The sequence below is a fragment of the Salmo salar genome, chromosome ssa24, assembly GCF_905237065.1.
Source record: "Salmo salar chromosome ssa24, Ssal_v3.1, whole genome shotgun sequence".
Lineage (NCBI taxonomy): Eukaryota > Metazoa > Chordata > Actinopteri > Salmoniformes > Salmonidae > Salmo > Salmo salar.
Window position 1 is genome coordinate 44,712,701 of NC_059465.1, and position 4,610 is coordinate 44,717,310.

Genomic DNA, 4,610 nt, shown 5'->3' on the forward strand with positions numbered 1-4,610 from the left:
TGTTATTGTGAAGTGGAAACGTCTAGGCGCAATAACGAAGTGTTAGCTGCGAAGTGTTAGGCCACAAAATGGGTCCGCCAAGTGCTGAAGCACATAGCGCGTAGAAATCATCTGTCCTCGGTTCCAAACTGCCTCTGGAAGCAACGTCAGCACAATAACTGTCTGTTGGGAGCTTCATGAATTGGTTTTCCAGCCGCACACAAGCCTAAGATCACCATGTGCAATGACAAGCGTTGGCTGGAGTGGTGTAAAGCTCGCCGCCATTGGACTCTGGAGCAGTTGGAAATGTGATCTCTAGGGTAATGAATCACGCTTCACCATCTGGCAGTTCAACAGACGAATCTGGGTTTGGCGGATGCCAGGAGAACGCTACCTGCCCGAATGAATAGTGGAAACTGTAAAGTTTGGTGGAGGAGGAATAATGGTCTGGGGCTGTTTTTCATAGTTTGGGCTAGGCCCCTTAGTTCCAGTGAAGGGAAAGTTTAACGTTACAGCATACAATGACATTCTAGATGTTTCTGCGCTTCCAACATTGTGGCAGTTTGGGGAAGGCCCTTTCCTGTTTCAACATGGCAATGCCCCCGTGCACAAATTGAGGTCCATGCAGAAATGATTTGTCGAGATCGGTGTGGAAGAACTTGACTGACCTGCACAGAGCCCTGACCTCAACCCATTATTCGTCCTCTATGTGGATCAAGATGGTGCCAATAGAGATGGCAGCTTTGCTTCTAGTCCTTAGGAAACTTTGCAGTATTAGTTTTTTTTAATGTATTATTTCTTACATTGTTAGCCCAGAAATCCTTAAGTGTTATTACATACAGCAGGGAAGAACTATTGGATATCAGAGAGACGTTAACTTACCAACACAACCAGCACTACGACCAGGAATACGACTTTCCCAAAGCGGAAACCTTTGTCTGCACCTCCCAGGGCATTTGAACTGATTCTAAAGGCCAACCAGTCTTCTAGTGAGGCTTCGGATGCGCGCATACCACCCACCGCTTCCGAGTATATTACTCGCTAATGTCCAGTCCCTAGTTAACAAAGTCGACGAAATAGGGGCTAGAGTTGCTTTCCAAAGAGATATCCCGGATTGTAACATACTCTTTTTCACAGAAACATACTACTTCATAAGGCTAGGCCCCTTTTTTCTCCACTTCCTCTCTGACTGACGTGCCCAAAGTAAACTGCCTGTTACTCAGGCCCAGAAGCCAGGATATGCATATAATTGGTAGCATTGGATAGAAAACACTTTGTGGTTGTAGAAATGTTCAAATGCATGAGATTATAACAGAATTGATATGGTAGGAGAAAATCCAAAGAAAAAACAACCAGAATTCTTTTGTTGTTGAGATCCCATGCTCTTCCATTACAACGTATAGGGACAATGTTAAATCCGGCTCCCAGATTGCAATTCCTATGGCTTCCACTAGATGTCAACAGTCTGCGTTCAAGGTTTCAGGCTAGTTTCTTCCTAAACAAGGAAGAATTTTGAGTTTTGGCACCAGGAGTCACGGTTGGAAATCAGTCTGTGGGCGCGTGACGAAGAGGACGCGCACTTGCTAATTTTACTTTTCCATTGAACATACTTCTTTCCGTATGAAATATTAAACTTTAATTACATTTTAGGGTACCTGAGGATTAAATAGAAATGTAGTTTGACTTCTTTTAACAAAGTTTAGCGGTAGCTTTTTGCATTTCTTTGTCTGCATGTTGAACGAGTGGATTACTCAATTCGATGACGCCAACTAGACTTTTTAGGATATAAAGAAGGATTTTATCTAACAAAACGACCATGCATGTTGTAGCTGGGTCCCTTTGGATTGCAAACAGAGGAAGATTTTCAAAAAGTAAGTGATTATTTAATCGCTATTTATGATTTTATGAAGCCTGTGCTGGTTGAAAAATATGTTGATGTGGGGCGCCGTCCTCAAACAATCGCATGGTATGCTTTCGCTGTAAAGCCTATTGTAAATTGGACAATGCAGTTAGATTAACAATAATTTAAGCTTTTAACCGATATAAGAAACTTGTATGTACCAAAATGTTTAATATCCATAATTTTTATGATTATTTATTTGAATTGTGTGCCCTCCAATTTCAGCGGAAGTTGTCACTAGCGGGACTCCTATCCCAGACTCCTATCTTAATGAGGCTTCGGAGGCACACACACCACCCACCGCTTCTGAGTATATTACTCGCTAATGTCCAGTCCTTAGTTAACAAAGTCTACGAAATAGGGGCAAGAGTTGCTATCCAAAGAGATATCCGGGATTGTAACAAACTCTGTTTCACGGAAACATGGCTAGATCGGGAGATGCTGTTGGAGTCCATACAACTAATGGGATTTTTAGTGCATCGCGTGCCGACAGGAATAAACATCTCTCCGGTAAGAAGAAGGGCGGGGGTGTATGTTTCATGATTAACGACTCATGGTGTAATTGTAACAACCTACAGTAAAATTACAATAGAAAACTTGTAAAAATAGACAAGATCCTGTAAACATGGTGAGGTAAATACCTGTCAATTTATGGAAACATTGCCCTGATTAACTCCTTAGTCATATCTCAGTTTACTCACTAACTTATGGCGCTGCCTACTCTTGATGATTCGTTTTTCAAATCATATGAGCAAAACATATTTCGCATTATCTGGGACGCTAAACCAGACTAAATAAAGCATGCCTATCTATATAATGAATATGAATTGGGTGGGTTGAGATGATTAAATATAAAAGCACTAAGCTTAGCTAGTGGGACGCCTAGCCTTAAGAAGTTTTTAAGAACAAATTCTTATTTACAATGACGGCCTAGGAACAGTGGGTTAACTGCCTTGTTCCGGGGCAGAACGACAGATTTTTACCTTGTCAGCTCAGAGATTCAAACTTGCAACCTTTCGGTTACAAGTCCAACACACTAACCACTAGGCTACCTGCCGCCTCCAGATGACCAACAACGACAAGACAGCCTACAGGGAGGAGGTGAGGGCCCTCGGAGTGTGATGTCAAGAAAATAACCTCTCACTCAATGTCAGTAAAACAAAAGAGATGATCGTGGACTTCAGGAAACAGCAAAGGGAGCAGCCCCCCTATCCACATCGACGGGACAGCAGTGGAGAAGGTGGAAAGTTTTAAGTTCCTCGGTGTACATATCACCGACAAACTGAAATGGTCCACCCACACAGACAGTGTGGTGAAGAAGGCGCAACAGCGACTCTTCAACCTCAGGAGGCTGAAAAAATGTGGCTTGTCCCCGAAAACTCTCACTAACTTTTACAGGTGCACAATCGAGAGCATCCTGTCGGGCTGTATCACCACCTGGTACGGCAACTGCACCACCCACAACCTCAAGGCTCTCCAGAGGGTGGTGCGGTCTGCACACCGCATCACCGGGGGCAAACTACCTTCCCTCCAGGACACCAACAGCACCCAATGTCACAGGAAGGCCAAAAAGATCATCAAGGACAACAACCACCTGAGCCACTGCCTGTTCACCCCGCTGTCATCCAGAAGGTGAGGTCAGTACAGGTGCATCAAAGCTGGGACCGAGAGACTGAAAAACAGCTTCTATCTCAAGGCCATCAGACTGTTAAACAGCCATCACTAACACAGAGAGGCTGCTGTCAACATACAGACTTGATATCATTGGCCACTTTAATAAATGTAACACTAGTCACTTTAATAATGCCACTTTGAGAATGTTTACATATCTCACATTACTCATCTCATATGTATATACTGTATACTGTATCCTTCACTATCTATTCTTTAATATCTATTGCATCTTAGCCGCTCAGTCACTGCTCATCCATATATTTTATACTTATATGTTCTCATCCCATTCCTTTACTAGATTGTGTGTATTAGGTTTAGTTGTGAAATTTGTTAAATATGACCTGTTAGATACTGCTACACTGTCAGATCTAGAAGCATAAGCATTTCGCTACACTTGCAATAGCATCTGCTAACCATGTGTATGTGGCCAATAAAATTTGAATTGCTTTGAATCAGAAACCTTTGGGATGAATTGGAACGGCGACTGTGAGCCAGGCCTAATCGCCCAATATCAGTGCCCAACCTCACTAATGCTTTTGTGGCTGAGTGGAAGCAAGTCCCCACAGCAATGTTCCAACATCTAGTGGAAAGCCTTCCCAGAAGAGTGGAGGCTGTTATAGCAGCAAAGGGGGACCAACTCCATATTTACACTTGAGTCATTTAGCAGACGCTCTTATCCAGAGCGACTTACATACATTTCATGCATTTTTTTTTTTGTACTGGCCCCCCGTGGGAATCGAACCAACAACCCTGGCGTTTCAAACACCACGCTCTACCAACTGAGCTACAGGGAAGGCTATATATTAATTCCCATGAATATGGAATGAGATGTTCGACGAGTAGGTGTCCACATACTTTTGGCCATGTAGTATATTTTGGTCACGTTCCTAATGTGTGATTCAGAATCTAAAATAACATCTAGGTTTTTTATTTTTTACCTTTGAATTAAAATGTGTGGCCAGATTCTCTCTTTGTGCTTTGGCTCCAACAATAAGTACCTTGGTCTCGTCTTGATTTAGCTGGAGGGAGTTGTTAGCCATCTGAGTATTTAAAATCA

The 4,610-nt window shown here is 42.8% G+C and overlaps 1 non-coding gene across 1 annotated transcript; it reads right to left on the minus strand.

Moving 5' to 3' along the window:
• Positions 1–4,274: 4,274 nt before the first annotated feature.
• trnas-uga (transfer RNA serine (anticodon UGA)) lies at positions 4,275–4,350 on the minus strand. The gene has a single exon. It is a non-coding gene; the product is annotated as a tRNA-Ser (tRNA).
• Positions 4,351–4,610: the final 260 nt, after the last annotated feature.